Source organism: Vidua chalybeata, chromosome 22 (genome assembly GCF_026979565.1).
Source record: "Vidua chalybeata isolate OUT-0048 chromosome 22, bVidCha1 merged haplotype, whole genome shotgun sequence".
Classification (NCBI taxonomy): domain Eukaryota; kingdom Metazoa; phylum Chordata; class Aves; order Passeriformes; family Viduidae; genus Vidua; species Vidua chalybeata.
In genome coordinates this window covers 5,125,809-5,140,093 of record NC_071551.1, presented here as the reverse complement: position 1 = coordinate 5,140,093, position 14,285 = coordinate 5,125,809, and the positions used below count along the sequence as shown (strand labels likewise).

Sequence of the window (14,285 nt, the reverse complement as noted above, 5' to 3'; positions counted from 1 at the left end):
TTATGTCACATCCTATACATCAGAATTTGCTGAGAAAGGCTTGGGTTTGTTGTTTTGGGTTTGGCTTTTTTTTTATTATTATTTCTTTTCAGTGTTCCTGCTCTCTCCTGGAAATAGAAACCCCAGCAGGTCGAATGACCTGAGGGTTTATTTATTTCCAGGGTAGGTAGGAGGAAGTTCAGCCTTTGTGCTCACAGAACATTCTGAGCATTGGGAACATAATGAGCATTAATGAGTATGAAATAGAGACCCTTTGGGATCCATGACTGTTAACTCAGCTGTCCCAGAGTCCCCAGAGCTGCCACAAATCCCTTTCCCAAGTCATCACAAGCACACAGAGGGGAGGAGGAGCTGTGATTTGAGTGAGCCAGGATGAGCTTTTGGGGTCACTGGCAGCCCAGCTAAAATCCATTTATTGTCTGCCTTTGGTCTGGGCGAGCTGTTTCAACATGTGGGGTTTTTGTCTCTCTGTCATGGAATAAATCTCAATTTCTCAGGACACACGGCAGGGACCTCTCCAGTCAGTCAGTGACTTGGAGAATCAAGGAATCATGGAATGGTTTGGAACAGGAGCTTAAAGAGCACCTCGTTCCACCCCCCTGCCATGGGCAGGGACAACTTCCACTATCTCAGGTTTCTCAGGCAGAATTTTTCTCTCCTGCTTCTCAAGCACTGACAAATCCATGGGGAAATTCCCTGCATGGATAAAGGAGCAACAACCACATGTGATGCTGTCCTGAACAGTGAGAGAATTTTGTCTTGATCTTTTCTTGATCTTTTCTTTTTCTTGATTTTTTTTTTTTAATTGAACTTTTCAGGGGAATTTTTCTGCCCATGGACTCCTCCCTGAGCTGGGGGCTCCCCATCCTCTCTGAGATCTTTAGCTGGTTTGGGGTGCTGAACTGAAGGCTGGTTCACAGCTCCAGGGAAGCAAATCAGAGTTCTCACACCAAAATCTTGATTTATATCCCTGGTCTGTGCATCTGCACTGCATCACTGAAGTTTGTAGTGAGGAAATCACTTGTGGGTGACGAGCACCAGCAAAGGCCGGGGTGGTTCTGGCAGGAACCTTTGCAATGTTGGTGGTTTTTTGCTGTGTTTAAACAGAGTTTAGGAGTTTTGGAGTCCCTGCTCTGCTGGCACAGAGGTCAGGCTGGGATGGAGCTGGGGGAGAGGTTTGCTTCAAATTCATTCATGCCCCACAGGTTTGCTGGGCCCTGGTGTGGGTGCCCAATTCCTGTGTCAGGAGAAATCTCTGCAGGGGAAAAGGAGGAAAAAGCAGATGCAGCCCTTGAAAGGAAGAGAAAACCCCTTTGCTTTCTGGAAAAAATGAAGGACACAAATTGTCAGGACTGGAGGAAAATTGAAGGAAAAGTGGCAGCAAGTGGAACTCCAGAACTGGTGCAGAAGTGATCTGGGAAACCCGGATTGCTGCAGGAATTCTGCCGCCTTTGGGGTGAAATGTGCTGCACCTGCAGCAATTTTGGCTCAGGAAGTGAAGGTGACAGTGTCTGAAAAGTCAGGTGACAGTAATTAGCGGCTGGTATTGTGACAGATAACAATTAGTGCCAGCCTAACGAGCACTGGAAGCACAGCAGGTTCTGCTGTCTGAGTCACTCAGGGACAGATTTTGTGCCATGGGATTGTGCTGCCACTGCTGGTGCCCCTCTGAGGGGGTTTGTGAGAAATGGATTTACAAAGACTTTTTACAACTTGATGGGGGGGGGGGCTAATATTTTATTTTAATAAAATGTAAATTGTGTAATATTTTATTTCAATGCCAATTGTAAAAGCCTTTCTCTCACCCAGGCTGTAAAGCAGCGTTTTCAGGTTTTTTGACAAGGAAAAGTGAGAGTGTCTGGTGCCTTCCCAACTTGATAGAAAGTTTAAACCCTGCACAGGTTTTAAATTGTACCCATGTACAGTTTTGTACATTTTTTGTACATCTGTCTGTAAACATTAATATAAATTGTGCTGATTTAGGAAGGCCGTGGTATAAAGATGACATTGTTGAGAGAGAGATTGAACTGGACTTAAGTTTTAACAAGTTTTAAAATCTGGCTTTGTAAAAAGTCTAGGTGTTTCAGAGAATTGGAACTGTGAAAGATGCATTGTAGTAGAACTAGGTGGGGTAAAAATATTGGTGTTAGAAGTAGTAGTAGTATTGTGTAGCAAAAGTTAATAGGTTGAAAAATATTTATAAGGTATTGTAATTAGGAAATAGGCTGCTTTTTGATGGAATGGTGCTGAATTTTATATTATATTTGTGGGCTTTCTATCGAGTTTTAAAAGTTCTTTACAAACCCATTTCTCACAGGGGTTATTTTGGAGCTCGTGGCTCCAGGTAGGAACTTGGGAGGGGGAGAGGAGGCCCAGGTGAGTTCCAGCTGAGCAGTGGCAGTGCCTGTGACAGTGATTCCCTCTGTGCCAGACAAGCAGAGAGGCCCTGGGTGCTCTGCTGGAGCTGCCAAGGTGCCTCTGCTGCCTTTTCCCTGTGGATAAATCACAGAAAAGCTGAATAATTTCATTGCGGGGACTGCTGGGCTCCAGGACGGTTTGGATGGGTGGTGACGAGGGATCTCTGAATCCAGGTCTTTAGAACATGTGGTTTATTGTAAAGGGTGAAGGGCCTTGCTTAGAGTTGCCACAACTCGTGGCAGGCCCGGGGAGAGCAGGGGGGAGAGAGAGAGAGAGAGAGGATCCCAGGTGAGCGTCCCAAAAGGAAGGTCCAAGAGAGCCACAAGGTCCCTCGGCCACACCTTATCAGGGGGCTTCAAGGCGGGCTGGGGCAGGACTTGGGCCAAGGGGGTTGCAGACACCTGACACTTCAGGGGAGGGTTACAGGTGTGGGATGAACCAGACACTGGGGGCTGATACAGAACATTCCATCTGACCTTTTAGATCATCAGAAAGGGGGATTGCTTTCAGCTTGGCTGTATTATTGTTTTCGAGATGCTCAGTGATTAAGGTTTGGTATTTCAAACCTTGTTTTCATCTCGATATCTCTATTCTCTGACTCTTTTGCCAGGCCATCATATTTATAGGGCTTCGCTATTTCATCTTCCCCAACATTTCATATTGTGTGCGCGACAAAATTTGAAATTTCTGCTTGGTGGCCAGACAAGCAGAGAGGCCCTGGGTGCTCTGCTGGAGCTGCCAAGGTGCCTCTGCTGCCTTTTCCCTGTGGATAAATCACAGAAAAGCTGAATAATTTCATACTGTGTGCGCGACAAAATTCGAAATTTCTGCTTGGTGGCCACAGGGGTGGAATGCTGGAGGGGAAATGGCACCTGAGCCAAGGTCCTGGAGAACAGGGTGGAGGAAAACTGGGTGAGAACCATCAGGAATTGTCTTTTCTGGAGAACCCAGCCGTGTTTGAGCTGCACATTCATCTGCTTCTGCTAAAGAAACACACAGCTGCTCTCTGCCTGCATTTATTGTTTAATTCATTCATGCTGCTTGCTGGAAACACCATCCTTAAAGTCCTTCTGGGGCAGAGTTTGCTTTAAAGCAAACTCTCCATGGAAAAGGCTTTCCTTTAAATTTAGTACAAAAGAAAAGCCCAAGCAGTTTTATTTATAGATCAGGGCATGAGAGATTTTCAGTGCTCAAGCCAGTGCTCTATCTCTGGTTCTCCCATAAAAACATGTTTAGCATTTTTCTCATCCTACCAGAAGAAAATTCTTTTATTGAGATTTTTTTTTCCCCCTCACTAAAATGCAGCCTCTTGAATGAATGACAAAAAAATACTGGATTTACCCATTTGATAATTCAGTGAGTTGTGATTCTGTTCTTGGGTGACATGAGCTGGGTTTTGGTTATTCTTTAATAGATCATCTCTTACCTCTGTGGCTTTGGCACAGTTTATAAACCTAAGGTTGTATTTCCCAGAGATCTCTACCAGATGTATGATAAATTTGGGAGTTTCATTATATTTATTTTTCTATTTTTGATTATTTTATTATTTTTATGTTACATTTTATTTTTATTCTAGATTTTATTAATATAGAAGCATCCAGAATTTCCTTGTGGAATGTCTGCTTGTAGGAGCAGTGAGAAAATGGCTAAATGGAGAAATGGCCAGAATTGTGGCCTTTCCAACAACCTGAGAGATGAAATTAACAATTTCATATCAGTTTGTGTTTAATGGGAGGGCAAAATGTTAAATTGGTTTGTTTGGTGAATGACGACGCTGCCAACACATCTTGACTTCTATTTATTCATAATAAAATGCAGAATTTGGGTGTCTTTCTTTAAAGTGATGGTTTTCCCTTTCCTGGTGGAGGTGGGTGGTGATGATCAGGTCCATCTGTCAAAAATTAAAGGATGAGGTGGTTATTGAGCAGAATTCTGAGCTGCTTTGCTGGCTGGGCTCTCACAGAGCTCAGTGTCAGCTCAAAAAGTGCTGCAACTCTCAACTGTTTAAAAAAGAAGCTGGGCACAATGGCAGCTTATTCCCTTGCTGAAATGTTGAAATTTTCCCATTTTGCTGTTTTCCAGTCATTCTTTAACCCTTGCTGTGCCCTGCCAGCCCATTTTTAGTGGCTGACACACTTCAGAATCCAAGGTTTCACTGCCTGGATGGTTCCCTCTGCTCAGCTTTGTGACAAAATCACTGATTATGACTCAACTTCCCTTCCAAATGTCCAGTGTGTTTGTCACCTGTAACTGAGCCACATTCTGGGTTGCTTGAGGGAGGAGTTAAAAGGTTGTGGTGACAATTTTATAGAAAATATGTTCCCCATATGAAGCAGTGCTGTCCCTTAAAATGCACCAAAGCACCTGGAAGTGTCCGAGGTGAGGCTGGACAGGGCTTGGAGCCACCTGGGATAGTGGAAGGTGTCCCTGCCCATGGCAGGGCTGGGATGAGTTGGGATTTAAGGTCCCTTCCCACCCAAACCAGTCTGGGCTTCTGTGGATGGGCAGGTGCTGAATGCTGCTCCTATCTGAGCCATTTACTGAGGAATGCCTGGATTTATGGGATGAGAGACCTGAGACTGCTGTGGGAAACCTGGGGTGGAGCTGGGGAGGAAAAGGGGTGGAAATGGGGCTTGTGGGGAGTGTGTGGGGTCACTGAAGCCACCCCTGAGACAGGGGGACAGCAGTGACAGCCCCTGTGCTGAGGGTGTGACTGCCAGAGTGGCTCCAGGTCAGACAGAGAAGTTTCCTTAACATATTTAAGTCATTGTATGGATGATCTCACTCCATTATTTTCCACAGAGCTTCTCAGCTCACTCTGTTTAACTTTGTAATTCGGAGAAATGAAACCATTTCCCCATCTCACCCCTACCAAGGGAGCAAAACCACAGCTGAGTGGCAGTGAAGCAACTCCTGATGTGTGTCGGGGCACTGGAAGGGTCCAAAATGAGAACATGAGGAGGTCTGGAGGTGAGTTTGTGCGGGTGGGATGTGCCTGCCTGGCCTCTCTCTGCTGTTTTAGGGGGGGTTTGTTCTGCAAGCAGGAGCTCTGCCCAAGCATCCTGCCCAGCTCTGTTGTTGCAGAGGGGATAAAAGCCACCTACTTACACCTGTTTTATGTTTTACTCCTGTATTCTTCCACCAGGGAGGCTGGAAGTTGCTTTTGCAGCAGCAGAGTGGGCAGCTTGGGCACAGAAAAGGAACGAAACAGGATTTTAAGGGGAAGGCCTGATAAAACAAGATGTCCCTTAGCAAATTGGCTTCTAGTTTGCATCTTGCTGTGCTGCTTTTTTATAAATCCCTTCATGCTTTATTGAGGAACTTTGTTTCCCTCTTGGAAATGACAGGATTCCAAGCATGGAATCCCAGACTGGTTTGGGTTGGAAGGGTCCTTAAAGCTCATCCCATTCCATGAGCGGGGCAGGGACAGCTTCCAGCATCCCAGGTTGCTCAGAGCTCCATCCAACCTGGCCTTGGGCACTCCCAGGGATGGAGCAGCCACAGCCCAAGCCAGAATTATTCATCCAGACTTCTGTTTGACCCAGGTGTCAGTGTAATATTTTATTTTAATGCCACTTGTACAAGGCTTTCTCTCGCCCAGGCTGTAAAGCAGTGTTTTCAGGTTTTCTGACAAGGAACAGTCAGAGTGTCTGGTGCTTTCCCAACTGGGTCGTTCCTTCCCCAAAATTCTGCTCTTTGCTCTGTTTTAGCACAGATCTTCCCAGGAATAACCCCGTGGAACATGAGTCACTGCAGGAACCAGTGCCTGGGCGAGGTGGGCTCCTGGCTTATAAATGGCACAATTGTAGATACAGGAGTGCAAGGGCTGCTCTGCTTGGAAAGCTGGCTGGAAAATAGCACTCATGAGGTAGGCAGGCATTTATATCCACAGGAATCATTGGCTATTTTGTATATATTTGCATTTCATTTTCTAACCACACTTTTGGAGCTTGGTTTTTAACTATTCATTGATGAGCTTATCACGGGCTGCACCTCACGACAAAATTCTGGCGTCCCTCTGAGGCTGCCACAAGCCCTCATTTGGCCAATTTCTGGGCAAGGTAGAAAAGCCTGATGAGGTCCCTGCTAGATTTTTGAAGTGTTACTTTTGTGTTAATGAAGAATGGGAGGGCCTGTGTGAAACTTGGGGTGTCTGAATGCAAAGAGCAGAACTCTGACCGTGTTTGTCCATTGCTGTTTCAACCCAAACCTCTGAAAGGAACGAGTAGTTTGTTCTTCCACCTGTAAGAAAAAGCCACAATGAATGTGAATTTGTGACTGGGGAAAGGTTTCTCTCTCAATTCAACCTCCTGCTCGTCCCTGGGGGGGGGTGAGCAGAGTCCCCCTGCCCTGGGAGAAGGGAGTGGGGAGGAAACTTTGCGAGAGTTTTCACCTCCCCCGTGCAAATAAAACCAAAACCTTGCACGGTTCAATACCGAAATTGTGGGGAGAGGAGAGACAAGGCTTAGCAGCCAGAACAGAGGGATGGATCCCTGGGATGTGTAAACTTTGCCTTTCACCTTCCTTGAGCTCTGAGCTCTCCTGTCCTGCCTTGGATGGTGCTGTCGTATGTGTGAGAGGCTTTTCGGCTCAGCAGTTATCTGCAGCTGATGTGACACTGCGGGGAGGATATATTCCCCAAAACTTTCTTTTCCGGGGATTAAAAGCCGTTTTTAAAAGAATTCCCACCTCGTTCTAAGCCGTAACCACATTTAAGTGGTTATTAGTGGGACAGCAGCACACGAGGAGGGGGACACGAGGTGATCCCAAGGCATGCCTGGTGTAATTCTCCTCGGCTTGGCGAGCTCTGCCCAAGGAATGAAGTTGACTCATTCTTCCTGGATGCGATCCACCTCTCATGGAAATCGATGGAATTCTTTCTGCTGCCTTTTTAACACATGTTCTTACAGTTACTTTCTCCTCGTTTGTAAATCTACATGAACTCTTGCTTCCCTGCGGTTAAAAATATTATTTTTTCGGTAGTGATGGACCAGTCACTCCGAGAGTCCCGTAAATACTTTCCCATCTCTGGTTATGATCTGCAGAGCCGAGCACAGGAGCTCTTTGTGCTCTCTGCGCTTACACCATTTCATTGATTCCGCCTTTAAGGTCAGCGGGGAGAGCCGGGGTCCTGCCGGGGGGGGCAGGGGGGTCCCCCAGCATCGGGGGGTCCCGGGGGGCCGGGCCGGTCCCGCAGCCTGGGGAGCGCGTCCCGCCCGCTGCCCGCTGCGTTCCCCGCTCCCCCGGGAGCGAGGGATGACGGCGACATCACCTCACACCCCATCAGGTTTTTTGCCTTCCCCCCCGGCCCGTGAGTTATGCTCTGAACTGCCTTTTTAAAGATTTTTTTTTTTTTTTTTTTTAAGGAGCTGCTTTGTATTAAATGAATAAAATATGTTCGTGTCCCGTCGGGTCCCTGTTCGCTTCCATTCCGCCCCTTTATAAAAAGGAGTTAATCAGGAATGAGTTGCCACTGGCTTTTTGCAGTTTATCGCATTCCCCAGAGGAGTTTTACATCCTCAGCCCATTGGATCATCATCTTTTAATCCCAAAAAGAAAACTCTGCCTCTGTATGGGGTGTTTGAACGCAGAGATCCCGGCGCCTTGTAAACAGTTTTGATTTTTTTCCCCCCAAACCCAGTAAGAATTTAGTTTTGCGTTTATTTTATGCTCTCACAGATGCTTCTGGTATCAAAATCTCGCCGCTTTAATTTGTTCAGCTGTAGAAGAGCAGCGTCTGTCCAGCGCCGAGAATGTTTTCAGGTGCTCTGGGAACAGATAAATGTTTCCGATTTTAGAAAACGCTGTTAAGTGTTTAAAGAAAAATAAGTATTCGGAGAAGGGTTTGAGTCTTTTCCCTGTTTGTTTGGGGGGGGGGGGAAGTGTTCTTAATTATGACTTGCGGAGTTGGGGGGGGATGCTTGGAAAGCTCCTCCAGAATAGTAATTCTAAACATTAAAGAAGGGGGGGAAAAAAGGAGGAAAAATGCTCTATGATGTTTTATTTTAATAATCCTTTGCAGCCATGTGAGCCGTGGTCTGAGGGAGAAAAAAAAAAAAATAAAGAAGTTTCAGGAAAAAGGCACGAACAATACCGCCTTTAAACCCAAATCTGCAAACTTCTGAGAATATGCCCTCGTATTGAATACACCGGATTTCTCTCCCGAGCGAAGGGGAAGGTTTTGTTCGTTTGGACAGTCTTTGAATACTGTTCTAAAACTTCTTTCAAGTGGGAACTGAAGAGAGAAATGTTAAGTTCTGGGAGGAGACAATAAGTTAGCATCTTTGAGCGGGGTCCCTTGCATGCAAATCAGCCTTTTGGCAATTTGGGGAAGTTTAATTGGAAGGTGGAAGCGTGGAAAGATAAGAAAGCGGCATGGGCAGGAGCTCGCTGGGGGTCCGGGGGGACGCCGGGCCCCGCTCCTCACCTTGCCCGGGGACCCCGGCACAGCCCCCGGCCCGCCCCGTCGGGCATCGCCCCTCTCCCCCCGCTCCCCGCTCCGCTCCCAGAGGTGTCTCGGAAATCAATCCCTCGCTCTGAAGTTTCTATAATTTTCACCTCATGAATTTTTGTCGCCCCTTTTCCCCCCGCCCCCGGGACTCCGTGGCAGGCCCGGACGGCGCGGCCGCGGCTCTTGGCTGCGCGCAGCCCCTCCTTGGGATCGCTGCTCGGGCTCCTCATTTCCCACCGCCGGAAAAGGTCTTGAACTCAATTAATAGCTAATAATTATCCAGCCAGCCCCGCCACAGCCGTCTTTGGCCGGGGGAGCGCAAGTGAATCAGGCGCGGACTCCTTGGGTGTCCCCTTGGGGACTTAGGCTGCTGTTTGGGGGCTGAGCCGCAGTCCCGCACACCCTGGGGCAGGGGAAGGAGGGGGCAGTGAGGGGACACCCCCCGAGGGCTCCATCGGGGCTCCCCAGGGGAGGGGGTCACCCCCGGAGCGGGAGCTGCACCGCGGGGACGAGCGGAGGAAGCTCCGAATTCGGGCAGGGCAGCAAATGGCGATTTGGGGTTCAGCCCTCGCCACCCCCACAACGTTTAATTAACGCAAATCCGGAGCCCTGCGGGGCTGCGGGCCTGGCTCGGGGCTGCCGCGAGGAGCGGGGGTGCCCCGGGCAGGGGAACCCCAAAACCGGAGCTGCGGGAGGGGAACGCGCCCCGGCCCCGCCAGCGGCCGCATCTCCCTGCGAGCCTTAAATCGGGGGGAGCTCTGTCAATTCCGAGGGAAAAGGCGACTCAGGTCGTTGTGGTGCCTTCAGAATTCGGCGTTTCGGCTGAAAAATGCTTGATCGAAAATTGCCCCACCGCTACCTGCTTGCCAGGGCCGCTTGCCGCAGGGAGAACGTCCCCAAAAGCCCCCGGGGAAGGAGAGACCACAGCCCTGAGAGAGCTCGGGCTCTTTCCATGACAAAACTCTGCTGAATTACAGCGCACATCGTTTCCATTTTGCTTTCATCTGGCAAGCAATCTCCGGGCAAAAATATTTTGATCAAATGTCTAAAAAAATTGCTATAACTCACTAATTTCCCTTCATTCCCAGAGAGCGTCACGATTAAAATTGTGTTTACATCCCCAAAACTGTCTGTTCATGGGAGACAACACTGCTCGATGTCTGACGATTGTAATTATAATCATGTTCAAGTTAGATATTCAAATGTAAATGGTGCTTTTCTTTTTCTTTTTCCTTTTTTTTTTTTTTTTTTACGACTTCTTATTTTAGGACGTGAATTAATTTTTACCTTCTCTGGGACCAGCAAGGCTCAGCCTCGCGCGGTGGAGTGTAACGAATTCGGAGGAATTCCTAGAGCTGAACATGTTTTTTGAAAAATCTGAAATGGCAATTGACACGGTGTTTTTTCATGGCCAGAGGAGCCAGTGTTTTCTTCTAGAAATAAGAAAAAAAAATAGTCTGATCACCTCATTTTGATGCACAAACGGGTTTCAGTGCAGCTGGAATATCAGGGAAGAGGTGCAGGACAGTGCATGCAGGCACAGGTTATGCTGCAGTATTAATCTTTCCCTCTGTATTTTATCGCTAAGGGGACCAGCAAGAGTGACTTAATTTCTTTTTTTTTTTTTTTTTTTTTTTCCTTCCCTGTACAAAATGCATCCATTTCTCCCTTTCTCACTGGCGCTTGTTCCGGCGCTTCTCAAAGGTTTTCGGGTAAGAAAATTAATTTAAACCAATGAGAGTGTAAATAGGTCACTTCAGGAAAGGGTCTGGCGGGCGGAGGATGTGACACCCGCACTGAGCTCCATCACCCTCTACCTGCGTGCAGAGCAGCTCGGAGCCACCCCGAGCGGCTCCGTGTGGCCCCGGCACCGGGGGGAGGACCGCGACCGATGTCTCGCCACCTCCTTACAGCGGGGAGGGGGCGCAGCCACCTTTGCAGAGTTTGATTTTTTTGTTATTTTTATGTTTTTCGCCTCTCCCCGGCCGCCAGCGCAGCCGCTGCTGGGAAGGCGAACTGTCCGCGCCGCCTGCCCGGGGCGAGGGATGCTCGGCGGGGGCTCCCCCCGGGCCCCCCGGTGTCCCCGCAGCCCCGGGGGTGGCCCGGGGCTCCCGGCTGTCCTTAACCGCCCCCTTGCGCCGGCTGCTCGCAGGGAGCGGGGCTCGGGAGGTGTCGGAGTTCCTCGGCAGGGAGGATGCGAGGAGCGCTGCTCCATTGCGTGGGTGCGAGGCAGCTCCTCATCACCCCGTGGGTGCGCTCCCGCCGCTAATTAGCGGCAGATTAGCAGGGAAAATCCCCAGGGAAGCGTGTGACATTCTCAGCGCCTGATCTGCGACCCCGCGGAGCGCAGCCCCGTCCTGTGCCACCGGGCTCTTGCGTAGTTTAAAATATTAATTCCCGGTTTAATCCCGCCGCAACCGTGCGCAGAAACAAGGAGTGATTGATGCGAAAATCCTCGGGAAGGGGTGACTCGGGGCGTGCGGCAGCGCCCGGACAAGCTGGACGGGCTCAACCATTTTAATCTTCTTTACTGCTTGAAAATACTTGTGCAAAACAGCTCGCCAAAGCGCCTTTCCCCTCTCCCGTGCCCCCGTGGGTGCCCACCCGAGCCCGGGGCTCCCGGGAGGGCCACGCGGGGAGCGGAGCCGGGCAGTTCCCACGCAGCGCTTCACCTGGAGCGTGTTTCCCTGTAGAACACCTGGGAGCACATGGCTTGTGCTGGAGATGCCGAGGAACCCACCCGTAAATTCCTGCCACTCCAGCGCCCCCTCCCCAGAGCTGTGGGGACCCCCCCCCCCTCCACGCCTCGGGGGCTGCGGGCTGAAATCTCTGTTAGCGGGGCCGGGCTGGAGGAGCAAAGAGGGGCGAGGGCGGAGGGCATCAACCCCGAGCAGGCTCATCCCGCTCCCCTGTGCCCCCAGACCCCACAGACGCCCCTCGGCCCGGCCGTGCAGCCCCGCGGGTCCCTGTCCCCTGGCACGCGTGTGCTGCAGAGGGGCTTGGCTGCTTCTTTCCCTGCAGGAGATGATTATTAAGTCTCTGTGGAAAATCGGCCGCCTCCGGTGGAGTGGTTTTCCCCTTCAGCCATCCCCGGGCTGCCCCAGGCTGGCCGTGGGCAGAGCTCCTGGGGAAGCGGCGGAGCACGGAGTGGCTCCAGGCCGGGCAGGGCCCCGGCTCCCTGCGCCGGCTCCTTGGCAGCCACCCGGCTTGACCCGGCAGCGCCGAGAAGCTTCCTGGCGCTTCTCCCTTCCTCCACGGTCATTAATTTGCCGTTCCCCGTGGAAGCGACACGCACTCAAACAGGTGCAGGCTGGAAAAGCCGGGGGCCACCGCGGGATGCTCGCCCGCCGGGACACGGGGGAGCTTCGGGGATTCCGGGGGGGCTGCGAGGCTCTCCCTGCCCGGCCGCACACCTCGCTGCGGGGCTTTGCTGAGCCCCAGGACCCCTCTCCTTCCACGGGGACTCGGAGCCGGGATGCAGCGAGGCCCCGTGGAGCCGGGGACGAGCCTCGGTGGGAGCAGGAGCGTGTCCCGGACGGGCTGTCCCCGCAGTGCCCGGGCCCCTGCCCTCGCCACCAGCCCCGAGCTGCTCGGGCAAACGGGGCCCGTTCCCGGGGCCGGAACCGCAACCGCCCGCCCGTGCCCGCTGCGGGAAGGGATCCCACTCGTGTCGAGGATGGCAGCGTGTCCTTCCCCACACGCACCGCAGCCCACGGCTAGCACACCCCGGCACCGGCCCTTCCAAATTCGTTCTCTTTTTTTTCCCCACATTTTTCACCCTTTAATATTTTTAAAAATTATTTTGGGGGGGGGGGTTTCTTCCCCTTTTCCCCCTTTCCTGGGCTGTCAAAGCGCCGCAGCCCGGCCTTGCCGCCCCGCTCCGTGCCCGCCGGCGGCTGCGGGAGCCCCGCTGCAGCCCTCGCTGCCGGGGAAGCGGCACGGGCAGACCCGGGGTGCCGGGGACAACCGGGGCAGCCCCAGCACGGCGGCTTTCGATCGCTTCTCGGTGGCTTCGTTTGCAGAAGCATCACCTAAACCGTGGTCCCCTCACACCCACCCCACCCGTGCACCCCCGAAAGCGTTTTGCTTCTCCCCAAATATCCCCGAGCGGCTCCGCTGGAGCGTGGCTGTTCCCCGCAGGAGCTGGTTCCTGGGGGAGTCTGGCTGATGGAGATGCGGGGGATTTTGGCGAGAAAACAAAAGCCGGGGTTGTGCGGGACTCGGGCTGCGGGGGTCACGGCCGCGGTGCCCGCCCGGTGCTCCGAGCCCTCCGTGACCTTCGTTCCCCGGCTCGGGGACGGGGACGCGGCGGCCGGGGCATCCTCCCCTGGGCCAGCCGCGGGTCTCCTGGCTCTACCCGGTCTTCTGCCAGAAAACCGCTGCAATAACAGCGAGAAATAACCCGGGACGACGTTTTCAAACTGAAATCCGCCCGTCCCGGGAGCGGCTCGGTGGGGGACGCGGGGACAGCGAGCGTCCGGGATGGCTGGAAGAAATATTTCAATGAGTTGGAAACACTCGAGCTCCTGTTTCACCGGTGAGGCTGGGAAGAGCTTGTTTTTCCAACCTCGGGGTGCCCGGCGCGCCGTGGAACGGCGTCCTCGAGGCAGGAACTCACAGGCACCGCTTCGGCATTTTAGGCGACACGTGGCTCCGAGTTCCCTTCAAACGGATTTATTTTATTTGGCCTCCTGCTCCCCCACCCTTCCCTCGAACGCCGGCTCCTCGGTAGCATCTGAAAGGCCTCTGCTCCCATTTGCAATTAAAGAGTTTATTGAGGAGGGGAAAACCGGTAATTAGCAGGAATATTCCCCCCCTCCCCAGTTCCACCTGCAGGGCAGGAGTGCAGCTGGCGGAATGGCTTCCAGCAGGGACCTGACGCACCCACACAAGTTTTGCTTTGTTTTTTTGCGGTGCCCTTCGGTGCGAGGGCTCCCCGGGATGGGTCCGCACCTCCAGCGCGGAGCGCCGCGCTGCCCTCACCCCATTATTTTATGGAATGTTTAAGACGACGCGCGTTTTCTCCCTCTCTCCATATTAATCTCATTAAATCCTACCTTTCAACCTTCTTCCGTGACCATCTGACCTGGCCACTTGAATTAAAATAGTGCTTTCTCCGCAGTCAAAGCCAGCACATCAATCACCGGCTATTTACACTTCGCTCCTCTCTTCAAAGCGGCTCTGCCCCAGCGCTCGCTACCTCCGCTCGGGGGGGGGGGCGGCCAGGTCCTGGGGGGCTCCGGGGGTGTCTGTCCTTCCTCTCCCCCCTTTCCTCGGGTGTCTGGCGGCTTCCCCCGTCCCTGGGGAGCGCTGCCCCAGCGCGCTGCCTTCCACCTGAAAGGCAGAGCAGAGCGGCCGCCCTCCCTCCCCGACCCCTCCCGGCTGCCCGCGGGGTGCGGGGCCCGGGGCCCTCCCG

The 14,285-nt window shown here is 52.2% G+C and overlaps 2 long non-coding RNA genes across 4 annotated transcripts; one reads left to right on the top strand and one right to left on the bottom strand.

Moving 5' to 3' along the window:
• Positions 1-4,201: 4,201 nt before the first annotated feature.
• On the bottom strand, positions 4,202-4,558 carry LOC128799070 (uncharacterized). Its single transcript, XR_008434635.1, has 2 exons — positions 4,420-4,558; positions 4,202-4,309 (listed from the first exon to the last, which is right to left on the bottom strand). It is a non-coding gene; the product is annotated as an uncharacterized LOC128799070 (long non-coding RNA).
• Positions 4,559-4,668: 110 nt separating this feature from the next.
• LOC128798976 (uncharacterized) lies at positions 4,669-10,210 on the top strand. Of its 3 annotated transcripts, none has more exons than XR_008434616.1 (4): positions 4,669-4,797; positions 5,295-5,388; positions 6,129-6,286; positions 10,138-10,210. It is a non-coding gene; the product is annotated as an uncharacterized LOC128798976 (long non-coding RNA). The 3 variants fall into 3 exon arrangements; XR_008434615.1 differs by lacking the exon at positions 10,138-10,210 and adding an exon at positions 8,098-8,203; XR_008434614.1 differs by lacking the exon at positions 10,138-10,210 and adding an exon at positions 7,402-7,522.
• Positions 10,211-14,285: the final 4,075 nt, after the last annotated feature.